General features: G+C 35.0%; 1 long non-coding RNA gene across 1 annotated transcript; it reads right to left on the bottom strand.

Moving 5' to 3' along the window:
- Positions 1–1,125: 1,125 nt before the first annotated feature.
- LOC129375949 (uncharacterized) lies at positions 1,126–2,423 on the bottom strand. The gene is made up of 3 exons (XR_008607687.1): positions 2,363–2,423; positions 1,403–1,459; positions 1,126–1,324 (listed from the first exon to the last, which is right to left on the bottom strand). It is a non-coding gene; the product is annotated as an uncharacterized LOC129375949 (long non-coding RNA).
- Positions 2,424–12,909: the final 10,486 nt, after the last annotated feature.

Below are 12,909 nucleotides of genomic sequence, written 5' to 3'. Positions count from 1 at the left end.
GCAGCTGCTGTTGTTGTGACAGCTATGGTTATTGGTGCAGTTGTGGTTGTTGTTGCTGCAGTTGTGGTTGTTGTTGGAACAGCTGTGGTTGTTGTAGGAACAGCTGTGGTTGTTGGTGCAGTTGTGGTTGTTGTTGGAACAGCTGTGGTTGTTGTTGGTGCAGCAGTTGTAGTTAGCGCAGCTGTGGTTGCTGTTTGTGCAGTCGTTGTAGTTGGTGCAGCTGTGGTTATTGTTGGTTCAGCTGTGGTTGTTGTTGGTGCAGTCGTTGTAGTTGGTGCAGCTGTGGTTGTTGTTGGTTTAGGAGTGGTTGTTGTTGGTTCAGCTGTGGTTGTTGTTGGTGCAGTTGTTGTAGTTGGCGCAGCTGTGGTTGTTGTTGGTTCAGCTGTGGTTGTTGTTGGAGCAACTGTGGTTGTTGTTGGAGCAACTGTGGTTGTTGTTGATGCAGGAGTGGTTGTTGTTGGTTCAGCTGTGGTTGTTGTTGGAGAAACTGTGGTGGTTGGTGCAGGAGTGGTGGTTGTTGGTGCAGCTGTGGTTGTTGTTGGTGCAGCTGTGGTTGTTGTTGGAACAGCTGTGGTTGTTGTTGTTGCAGCTGTTGTTGTTGGGACAGCTGTGGTTGTTGTTGGTGCAGGAGTCGTTGTTGTTGGTGCAGCTGTGGTTGTTGTTGGGACAGCTGTGGTTGTTGTTTCAGCTGTGGTTGTTGTTGGAGAAACTGTGGTTGTTGTTGGTGTATGAGTTGTTGTTGTTGGTTTAGCTGTGGTTGTTGTTGGTGCAGTCGTTGTAGTTGGCACAGCTGTGGTTGTTGGTTCAGCTGTGGTTGTTGTTGGAGCAACTGTGGTTGTGGTTGGTGCAACTGTGGTTGTTGGTGCAGGAGTGGTTGTTGTTGGTTCAGCTGTGGTTGTTGTTGGTGCAGTCGTTGTAGTTGGCACAGTTGTGGTTGTTGTTGGTTCAGCTGTGATTGTGGTTGGAGCAACTGTGGTTGTGGTTGGTGCAGGAGTGGTAGTTGTTGGTGCAGCTGTGGTTGTTGTTGGTGCAGCTGTGGTTATTGTTGGAACAGCTGTGGTTGTTGTTGTTTCAGCTGTTGTTGTTGGGACAGCTGTGGTTGTTGTTGGTGCAGGAGTGGTTGTTGTTGGTTCAGCTGTGGTTGTTGTTGGGACAGCTGTGGTTGTTGTTGTTTCAGCTGTGGTTGTTGTTGGAGCAACTGTGGTTGTTGTTGGAGCAACTGTGGTTGTTGTTGGTTCTGTCGTGGTTGTAGTTGGAGCTGCTGTGGTTGTTATTGAGGCAGTTGTGGTCGTTGACATTTGTGCTTTTGTCTGCATCTCTAAAGCTTTCAAAGGAAACAGTTTTTAAGTTTTGTTTTTCTTTTTTCAGTTCAGCATATGTTTGTTCACATGTGCAAACTTACCAATAACCACAAGCAAAATCATCGGAATCTTCTTCATCTTTGTTGGATTTTTTTTCTCTGTATGAAGTATAGATATATTTGTTTTATTTTATCTTTTTTTAAGTTAAAATATATTTTTTCTTTTCTTTCTTTTATCATCTTATTTGAAGGTGGCAGTACTTTATGTGGAATGCTTTTAAACATATTCATAAAAATTTTTCACTATTGTGTTCATACCCTTTTACAGATAAGCATTGTTTTAATCACTGTCATTTTTTGTACGTGACATTTTTAGTCTAGACCTATATTCTTTATATTTACTAATATTGTTCCTTCAGTGTTCCCCTTTTTAATTCCAGAAGCTTTTATTTATTTATTTTTGACATAATTTCTTTCTGATCAGTCTGACACATTTATTATCTTTTTACTTTTTGTATATATAAGTATTGTGTATGCATAACACATAATAAGATAAAATAAGATAAGATAAGATAAGATAAGATAAGATAAGATAAGATAAGATAAGATAAGATAAGATAAGATAAGATAAGAAAAGATAAAAGTCTTTATTGTTATTGTCACAGGAACAACAAAATTTAAAAAGCGCCATCAGTCAGTCCATACGCTTAACAAACTATCTCACAATTTTTTTTTTTGTTTTGGTCATTTGGTAAGAGACGGGTTACGACATGAGTACATCACCCTGCCATTACAAGGGAAGAGAAAAAATTATTCTAACCCAAATTTTCACCATAAACCACTTAATAATTTAATTTTGCCTAATATGTTAATAGTTGGTGAAATCCTGAGGATTTGGAAGCACCTAATCCCTACAAAGTAAGAATATACAAAGACCAAACCTAACATAGTAAACATTATACCACTGTCCTAACCATCGAATCACAATTTTTTTTTCATCTTATTACTAGAGGTAAACATAAAGTTTAATATTTATGGAGACTAAAAATATGAAGTACTTACAGTTACTCTTGTTGAAATAAAATTTAGTACGGAAAAGTTTCTCTCCGATTATTTCTTCTTGCTGCCTGTGTTGTGACTATTCTTAAGTTTCGCAAAGAAGCTTTATACCTGTGTAGGGCAGGTACTGTGACATCAGGACTGTATAATGATGTAAAATATCTGAGTAGTAATGTGAACAATAAAGTATTTTAGGTGTGGCCTCTTTGATTTTTTTTGTGTGTTTATCAATTGTATTCGCTCAACTGGTTGAGCAGCATTTCTTTTGTTATTAGGTATTATGATATGACGTTGGATATGTTTTGTTTGCAATTTATTTTGTTATTCTTTACAGCAATAGCAATTTTTAGAAAATGTAAGTCAATTTATAGCATGGCTGCAGTGTTATGTGAAGCTTCATGTCACAGTCAAAGATGCAATTCTAGATTGTTGATAGTAGATCTATATTTGAAATGTCCACTTCATTTTTTTCCACACTGAGCTTTCTGTGTGAGCTTTAGTTTACACTTACTTTTCTTCTTTTTTTTACTTGTAGTCAACATATGTACTAGTAGAATCTGACATTTTGATATTTTTATTCCGGGAAGCGGGATCATTTTTGTGAATATTTATATTGTTAAAACAGTCACAAGAGACAATCTTTCCGTGGTATCCAGTCCAAACTGCAAGACTTAAAAACCTTATAGGGTTTTTTTGGAATTAACTAAACTGAACCAGGATATTAAGGAGATGAATCAAGGTTCTGGAGGATTAAGAGAGATTATGTGAATGGTCTAAGAACTTCCTCTCTTATAGGTAAGGCTGTGAAATATAGGAGACATCAGCACACATTCACTTTATAGACGACGTTTGCATAAATTACATATCACTGACAGTCTGTCTGTAAGTATTATTTACTTGAATTCATACAAAATTATAAGCCTGTTTTGCTTCTATGACTTTTGACAGGGTGTGTTGAACTATGATTTTAAGACTTTAAGCTCTGTGACTAAGAAGCAAAATGTGTTTCCTTTAAGATGAAAAGATAGAGAAATAACATATCCATCCTTGTTGCTGTATTTTCTCAGAGATTAACTTTTGTTATGTTTGTAGAAGTTGTATTTGCAATTAAGTGTTGCCATTGAAATTTACTTTAACTTTTACATAATCTTGTAATCAACGGGATTATGCATGTCAGCAGTGGAATTGTAGATTTCATTACCTTTAAGGAAATAACTGGGCAAAGGTAAAAAGCATAACAAGTATGAGAAGGAAAGGTCTACATTAAGTCAAACAACTTTTTCCCCCATTAAATGAAAATCATTATCCAAACTGACTTAGATAAAATAAGTAATTATCTATCGATCGATATCTATCTATCTATCTATCTATCTATCTATCTATCTATCTATCTATCTATCTATCTATCTATCTATCTATCTATCTATCTATCTATCTATCTATCTATCTATCTATCTATCTATCTATCTATCTATCTATCTATCTATCTATCTATCTATCTATCTATCTATCTATCTATCTATCTATCTATCTATCTATCTATCTATCTATCTATCTATCTATCTATCTATCTATCTATCTATCTATCTATCTATCGACATTTAATTGGTTCTCTTCAGTTAATCCCAAATGGAAATTGGCTTATAGTGTTTCTCAGTCATTTTGTTGCATTTCTGAGAGCATAATTGAAATTTTCCACACTACTTGTCTAAAGTAGCAATAGCTTAAAACCTTAGAAAAAGTGTGCATGCATTGCAGTTTTCCTATACTTTCTGTATCCATGCTGGAAAAAGTAAATGAGGTTAAGGAATGAGAGGAACTCTATCACTCTCCTGTTGTGGGTCACAAACCATTGCCTGATGATGTTGAAAAGGCTAATGGAAATATCATTTTGCATGTTAAGGCTTGTAAAATGAATTTATGCTTAAATGTCGTGGAGGTCAAGACTATTCAACAGCGACCCATTGAGCAATTGAAAATGTAAGAGGAACTGTACATAATCATTTGCATGATGCAGGAAAGCACCTCCACCCTGTTTAAATGAGAAGGAAACAAACTAGTTTCCTTCTCATTTAGACAAGTAGTGTGGAAAATTTCAATTATGCTCTCAGAAATGCAACAAAATGACTGAGAAACACTATAAGCCAATTTCCATTTGGGATTAACTGAAGAGAACCAATTAAATGTTGAATCATTACTTTTTGGTCAAAATATTTATTATTTGATTGTATAATTAAATGTGTGGGTTTTCTTTAATTTATGTAAATACACTCGCAATGTATTTACTATAAGTTTTATTTATTAACTTGTTTTGTGCAAAGCTAAGACACTGAATGTGCCTAATATTTCTTTTTACATTAATTTAGTATTCCATTTGTGTCTGCACATTATTCAAATAATTATTAACAGGAGCCAACCAAACCTTTGTGTGTGTGTCTTTTGTTGTGTCATCATGAGCTCTTTTGGAAACTTTACAATATGAACAAAATCATTTCTCTTTATTCAACAAAACAAAGAATTCAAATTTTAGCCAGGTAATTTGATATGTGAGACTTTATAACAGTCTGTTGATATCAGTATTCTGAGAGGTTACTGAAATTTAAAGGGTGTGGTATACTTTGTTTTTCTGTTGCAATCAGGTTTGGCAGCTTTATGACAGAAACTGAGTGGATGTGGACTCAGCAGTTTTACATGATAGAACAAAAGCACCTTCCAGGGTCATGACAATGATTCTCAAATATATCAGATGCATTTGTTGAATTTTAATAGTATGAAATTACATTTTTTTTTTTTTTTTTTTTACCATTTTAAACACACAAAAAAATATTTTTAATTCCCATCCTATGCAGCTAATTGGCAAAAACAAAATCAACAAAAACTTCACTTTTCAATTTTGAGGTTACATTAGGTCTAAAAAACATGTGGCCAGAGAACAAGAACATCCAAAAATATGTCAATATGCTCCATCTGAAAGAAAGAAGCCTGCACAGAGAAAAAAACTTTGTTTCTCTATTTCTCAGTCAACATATGCCAATTCTTTGTGCAAGCGCTCATCGCTTCATCTGTGATTTTTAGCTTCCATTACCTAGTGATAAGAACAAAGGTGAGTTGACTGTTTTATGAAGCTGGGCTTACCCTGACTGTATCATCTGATAATTCAATTGCTTTTTTGCCACAGAATGTGCAGACTGTCTCTGCAAATGTCTAGACATTAGTCATTATTGAGAAAGCTCTTGTAAATAGAATAATGCATTTTACTATGTGAGGCCTGAAAAAATGCCATGCTATAAAATGAAAAAAAAAATAATAATTTGACCATTACAGCTCACATGATAATTTGTACAGACAAACTGAGCAAAATATATGACATTGCTCCTTTTTTTCTTTTTCTTAATTTGTTAAAATCACAAAACTCTGTTTTTGGCCATGTAGCCATGACAAGTGATAGTTGATGCTGTGTCTGTTTCCCAGACAAACTCTGATCTTTATGTTCAGAAGCTGCCGATGTGAAGAAAACCTCAGAAGCAGCATGTTATCTTGCATAACGTTTTGTTTTTTATGAGGTTCCATGATGCATGTTCGGTGGCAACACACCTATACACACCCAGTGTACTGTCCTTCCCTTTCTTGTTGGGAGCTATTGTCTTCAATCTTTGACGATTGTTGGTGACATTATTGTGGTTTCTGTTTGTAGTCATGAGGAACAGGGTGTTCACAGTCAAAATTACAAATTCGTCTTGGATGTACTTGTGGCGTGCTTGTTATCTGTTAGCCTGGGGCTGCCTTTCTCTCCATGAACAATTCTGCACACAGACACCCTTCAACATCAAAAATGTTGAAGGGTTATACAAAACAGAATCCTATTTCATTAATCTGATCTGTCTAGTTTGATATCAGATACAACCCTGATTTAACAAAGTCAGTCATCCAGCTAAGCTAGGATATCACCTCTGCCACAAATAGGAAACTGGCTCTTTTATGATATTTTGCCAATTGCCAAGATAGGACATGTGTAAATAAAATAATTCAATAAAATATAGGTCACTCTCAAGTGTGTTCTAGTGTAGGATGATGGTTTTAAATGTTGCAACTAAATCACCCATAGTAAACAGTTAATGTTAAAAGTATTGTATTGGAAACTATTATACTGTTAATAATATAACTAATATTGATGTATTAATTAAATTAATGGAGTAATATAAAAATGTTTGACATCCATGCACACAAAACATTTTCTTATTTTTAGTGGAGTGTTATTGAATTTCCAATGTAATCATAATGCTATACTGAAAGTGTTTGATGTTTTTCTTTGCCTGAAGTCTTTCAAAGACACAATGATACTATACAATAATATAAAAAAATGCCAGTAGAACAAGTAATAACGAATGAGGTTTGATGAAGACAAGTCTCAACAAGCCATTAAGTTGTTTTTTTTATTGTACAGTCTGAATCTAGCTTGTCAGGTAACTTATTTTCACTAGTCTTAAGAAATGAGAATAATATTTATAAATGTAACATTTTTTTTAGTTTGAGGGCTGAACTGGATGTGCAAACCCATGTTATTAAAGCAATAGGAGGTTATGGGGTAAGAGACTCATCCTAATGAGAGACACAAACGGGGTCAACCAGGGCCACAAATTTTGTGCAAATAGCACAAGACAAGATTCTAACGTTGATCCATTTTAACCCACTTTTAGAGAAATGTAGGTTCCTGTTACTCATGCTTCTAAGCATTCATAAAAATAAGCGTGATTTACTGGTATTGACTCAAGTAGGTTTCCTATTGTTACATTGGCACGTTTTTTGTTGTGTCTCTTATATCTCATAATGATGCATATGTCTTATAAAAATAGAAACTATGATGATTCAGTTCCCTTTGAACCTTCACTCAGATTGCTGTTTTCACATTGCTTTGTGTTTCAGCTGTGTCTTTACTGTACAGTGACTACAAAAAATAATTTTAAAATAATCTTTTCAGCAATTCACCTAAAATACAACTTAAGTGAGGGATATAAAATCTATTAATTCAGATCCAGACTGTTGACTTATAACATGGTGGCTCTTGCAGCTGTTACATGCTTTTTACAGTCAAAGATTCGTCAGAACATTTTTAGGCTTCATGTGTCTCGTTTTGAAGAGCACAAATTAGCAGCACCACTGAAAAATCAAAAATGAAATTTTCTTGATTTTGACACCTATCAATTATTTTCAACCTTTGCCTTTTTACATTAATTTCACCCAAAAGGGTGAAAAGCCAATTTTATTTAGTACTTTAGTTAGTTACATCAGCCTGACAATTTACATCAACAAATATTTCAATCTATAGAACAGTTTAGGTAAAAAAATGTTCTACATTTACAATCATGTAGTTGTTTGTGACTCCTAAATTAAGCACTTTAACTAATTACTCATTTGTTACTGATTACTAATTGTAATATTCTGGAGTAATTTCACAAAACTGGTGCATAAATGAACAGCTGTAAAGTTAGACAAATTTAATGACAATTCATTTTTGCATTTAAACTTGTTTTCTTGACATAAATCCTTCATTTGTGACCATGACATGGAGATGCAGAATGGGTTACTTCTCAGTTATTCAGCAGAGCCTCTCAGAGGAGGAGATGGCTTTCACTTTCAGGGAATACATATGTAAAAAATAAATAGATCAATAAATACAGCCATTGGAGGGGAAAAGAACCTCTGAATTAACCAATCAAAGCTTAGTTTTCCACCCACATTCCTAAGGACATTTTTGGAAAGTCAGGACACAAACAGCATCAAAAGGAGAGGTGACACACCTGATTAGTAATTACCATGGAAGCTTAATGAGTAAGTACTGTTCTCCTGCTGCGAAGTTGTTTGTCGTCATTGTTGAACTAAGGTGAACTTATGGACATTTGTCAGCCAATGTTAGCGTGTGTAGAATAATTGTGGGTGTTTTGTTTTTTTTCAACCTAGACAACAAAACAAAGGTTAGAACAGATGGAAGAGAGGTCATCAATTAATCACGAGGCAACACAGGACAAGCAACCATCCACACACTCACTCACACGCACACTCATCTGGGGGAAATTTAGAGACCCATTAACCTACGACTCATACTTTTGGACAGTGGGACAAAGTCACTGTACCTGGAGAAAACATACATACACTGGAAGAACTCACATTCTGCAGAAAGACCCCAGGCTGTGATTCAAACCCAAGATGCTGTTACTGCAAGTCAAATTTGCTACCAGCTGTTTCAGTGTGCCCCACAAAAAGAGTATCCAGGTTTTACAAAATGTTCTGTTGTTTCGTGAATACAAACTGTAATTTTTACAGAAGGTAAGAAAAAAAAAACTGAAACAAAATTGCCAGCCTTTTGTTTTTTTTACTTTGAGGATCATATTTTCACAACCCCAATTAAAAATGGCAGGCATATTTTGGGCTTTGATTATGTTCATAGATTGTACTGTACAGACTGATACCATCTCCCTGTAAACTGAGGCAAATGTTTTCTGGGGATTTAATTCTGGTGAGGAATATTTCATGATGAAGAATTAATTTCTCAAGGATTTTTCACTGTTCTTGAAGTTTTCCAGGCCAAAGAAGAACCTGTAGCTGGAGGAGCTTCTTGCTTCAAAACAACTATATATTAAACTGTACTGTGACCATTAAAACCAAAATGAAAAAATCATGTCTGAGAGATTTTCTTCTTATGCAGTAGGCTAAACAAATCACTGAAATTTAAAAAGATTTATAAAGTAATGTCACTTCCAAGAAAAATATAACTACAACAAAATGAAAGGCTATTTTCACACATTGAGATGGCAGATGGCTTCTTTAAGTGACAGTAGTAATTACTGTGGGAAATCTCACATGCACAACACTAACACCTGGTATCACTTTCCAATTCAGCATGAATAGTTCTGATTGCCAACAATGGATTCCATTCTACCTTCAAACCCACTTACATAACTAACAACCTGCGTTATTTTCTTCCTGGCTCTTTTCCAACTCCCTGCAGGTGTTGTTTCTTTGCAAGTCACACCTGCATGTTTCTTAGTAACTGTCAGTGTCAGTCTGCATTTTACTCAATTCAACTTTGCTTCCCTTTTAAATCTCTAAATCCAATCCATGCAGATAATAAAGACAGGAAAAAAGTATGTTCCTTTTTACAAAGAAAAAACTAAGGTGGGTAATATTACATTTACTTAATTATATTTGCTGGATTAAATATACATACTTTTAGGAGTAGTTTCACTGCACTGTACTCTTTACTTGAGGAAAATATATGGCTACTTACACACTGTGAGTAGTTTCACTGAATGAAGACTAAACTTTTTTAAACCAAACATGCACCAGATACAGTTATTAGTAGTTTTATTCTTCGTCAACTATATTGGAACCCTGGTGGAAAAGACTACTGCACTTTTTGTCTGGCCCAGGAAAAGCTGTTTTTGTGTATAGAACTGATACCCAGTTGAGCAAGAACAAGATTTAGGAGATCTGAATGAGACTAATTGCTGATGTTAAAACAACTATATATTTGTTAACTTTGCTGTTTACATCCCATAATTGAATCTCGTAAATAGATGATTCATTTTAGAGATTAAATTGTTTAGGATGTACCCTAAGAAGCTGTAAAGTTAAACTGTGTTAATTAAAGCACTAATCTCTATTCGGGATAGAGATTAGTGTATTTTCTTATCTAAAGAAAAATCTTAATCAAAGTTTAAGATTTTTGACTAAAACAGACAGCTATTTCAAGTGAATAAACCTAAGGGAAAGTATTTGCCAGCTCTAAAATACAGGCTCACCATTGTACTCTATTTTGCTGAATATACCTGCATTTTCATATGCAAAGCAAGTTTTAGAAAATTGCCAACAAATATCAATTCCAAGTTCACTGTACTGCAAAAACATACAACCTGTTAGCTGGCTGTGGTTAAAGGTGCCCTCTGTCAGGAGAGATGAGTCTGTCCTGTTTTGGAAAATGGTTTTAGAATGATTTGCACTGAGGTTGAGGATAGACTTTCCTATTTCTTTATGTAGTTGTAAACAAAAACTGCTACGCATTTTAGTCACAAATTGTACCTGCATCTGCAGTTGTTTTTTTTATTGTTTGATACCTTGTTCTGTTTTTATTGGTTCACACATCCTTCTAAAATTGACTAATAATTTAATGAATTTCTTTCCTGAAAAAAATACAATTAAAATAAATAATAACAAAAGAAGCACGGCTGCCATCAGATGAATTGACAGATATATATAAAATCAAAGGCCTTCTCTGCAACAAAGATGCCAACAGTTTGTAAGAACTGAGGGAATACTAACCATTGGCTGTTAACAGCAGTAAAAGGACACAAGCTGAACTGGGGCCAGTTTTCCCGTTTTCATAATTCTGGGCTGTATTTGATCAAAATCTTTGATTCATAGTTTCCCCAAATATTTCTAAAATTTCACCTTTTCTCTTTCTCCTTAACCTGGTGTTGTGTATCATTTTGTAGGCTCCGGGGATACTTAGACCCCTAAAAAATCAGGGTGTATTATCCTTTTTGTCAAGGTGTGTCTTTCAAATGTGACCTCAGGTGGAATGGTTAGCTTTGGTTGATGCAAGGTTACATTGTGAGAAGAGACTGACCTTCAGGAGTACAAATATATTCATAAAAAGACATTCTGAAGAGAATTTTACAGTCATAAAGTTGCACAGGTCACCTCGCAATTAATCCAACAAAGGCGTATTGTTCGGTCAGTCTTCCACCCACGTTGCTCATTGAAGATGTGAAACTCCTGTAGCAGCCATAGCTTATCAGACACATTCTAGGCCTCCACTACATTAGGATCATGCAAAAACCCCCCTTTTAGCTTGCTTTACCTTGACATGCTAGTACAAATATCAATAAAGAAAAATCAACAACTATTAATAAATCTGAAATGTTTAGATAATTAAAACAACTTCAGGTGGTCTAAATGTGGCCTATATGCAACAAAATCTATACATGTATGTAACCCATGTTAAAATCTGACATAAATAGTAATAAATAGTTGATTGGAAGTCTGTAAACAGAAAATTGTGTCGCTGCCCCTTTAAGAGACCAGCATCACAGGCCGGAGAGAGACAGAGCGCAGAGGAGGAATCGGAGTGGAGCGGTGATTAATGAACAGCGAAAGTTAATTTAATTAAAAAGATAATCTACCTGGGTCGGGAATTGACAGGAATTTTATTGAGAATATTGGTTTTGGTCAGGATTTTTTGCTTGGTTGGAAGCTCGGACGGAGCCAGGATTTATCTGCTTTGTGCGGCGCGCACATTCACGGCGCGCACATTTACGGATCGGATTCAGGATGGCGAGCCAGACCCAGAGCGTCAATTCACCTTCTCCATCACATTAAGGAGGGACTCTCCTGCGTGCGGTAATTGCTGCCAGGGCGAACTGGATTGAGCAGAACTGATCATCTATTGAATTATTATTTTTGTCTGGATTGAGTCAACTAAGACTTTTCATTGAACTGAAGAACTGAATACATATTCGAATAATACTTTGATTTTTATATATTATATCTTTGAATGTGTTTTGAATAATTGTATTTCATTTTGGTGAAGAGTGATATATTCTTTATTTATTTATTTTCTTCTTTTAGTTTCATTTACCTTCTTATTGAGAATCTGTAGAGTTTTCTTTGTTTATGTGTTGCATCTTATTTTTGTGTTTTACATTTAGTAAATTATTAGTTTATTACACTTAAGCAGCGGTCTCTGGTGCTGTTATTCTTGCTCCCCACTCCTTAGAGCCTAGAACTGGTCCAGTGGCGCGGTTAGCAGTGGGATACCGGTGCTACATGTAGATAAGTATAAAGCTTGTTACTGGTTCGATTGTATTGCGATCAAAATCCAAAATTTCAACATGTTTGAAGTTAAGAGCTTCAAAGACAGCAGCGTATTGGTACCAAGGAAACTGCCAACAAATCATCGCCACACCTCATTAGGAAGGTGACATGTGGATTTTGTATATTTGTAATTGAGTTTAGGATTTTTAGGCTTCCTATGACACATTAAAGACACAAGAAAACAAAGAATTTGGGGATTACAGAGAGGAAATAAGAACAGATAGGATTAAACTCACACATGAAGCTTGAACAGTTTTACAAATTATTACAGTTTACTGAGAGTAACAGGTGGCCAATAATTAAGATGCTTTTTTTATTATTAAAAATTATCCCATTCACTCTTGATTTTGTGAAATAGAAAGAGAGCTTCTCAGTCTTTAACAAAATATCCCCCACTCAGCAAATTAAGATGTTTAATGTATTTTCTCAACTAAGTTTTCATATTTTTGACTAAGGAAGTGAGTTTAGGCAAATCCAAGCCTGAAGTCAAATGTATTGGCACATGCATATAAAATCAAAAACTTTTTTTAGCAAACAAATTAACATGTCCAAGCCAGTGAAACTGGACTGTCTACATTCGTCATTGTTGGGCCTTGGATGAGCTATTCAGAGAAACCTCAGCAACTGCGGTAAAACTAATATTTTTTTTTCATTTCTTTTGGACACTTATAATTACATGG

Source organism: Poeciliopsis prolifica, unplaced genomic scaffold (assembly GCF_027474105.1).
Source record: "Poeciliopsis prolifica strain line A6 unplaced genomic scaffold, Auburn_PproV2 SCAFFOLD041, whole genome shotgun sequence".
NCBI lineage: Eukaryota > Metazoa > Chordata > Actinopteri > Cyprinodontiformes > Poeciliidae > Poeciliopsis > Poeciliopsis prolifica.
The sequence above is the reverse complement of the archived record's forward strand: the minus strand, read 5'-3'. Positions and strand labels throughout refer to the sequence as shown.